The sequence below is a fragment of the Bison bison genome, unplaced genomic scaffold (assembly GCF_000754665.1).
Source record: "Bison bison bison isolate TAMUID 2011002044 unplaced genomic scaffold, Bison_UMD1.0 scf7180017864506, whole genome shotgun sequence".
Classification (NCBI taxonomy): domain Eukaryota; kingdom Metazoa; phylum Chordata; class Mammalia; order Artiodactyla; family Bovidae; genus Bison; species Bison bison.
In genome coordinates this window covers 3,617,607-3,617,997 of record NW_011495063.1, presented here as the reverse complement: position 1 = coordinate 3,617,997, position 391 = coordinate 3,617,607, and positions in this window count along the sequence as shown.

The window sequence follows — 391 nt, the reverse complement described above, 5'->3', positions numbered from 1 at the left end:
AATGCACTGAAACACAAAACTACCACCTCATTGATGTAAATACTGGAGCAGGAGAGCTCCAGTAGAGGAAAAAGATCACAGAGGTAATGGTTGATCACATCAGCCTTGCAGAAAAGCACTCTTAGCATGCAGCCTGTGTGAGCTGTGGCACCAGTCAAGCCCATGATATAAACTGCGACTACCATGCAAGAACAGAGCTGATAAGACATGGCGACATTGTAAAGCAAGGGGTTACAGATGGCAACATAGCGATCATATGCCAGTACAGCCAACATATGACATTCTGATATAACAAAACAAGGAAGAAGAAGAGTTGAGTCATACATGCTGGGTAGGAGATAGCATTCCTCTCTGTCACAAAGCTCACCAGCATTTGGGGTAATGACAGTGG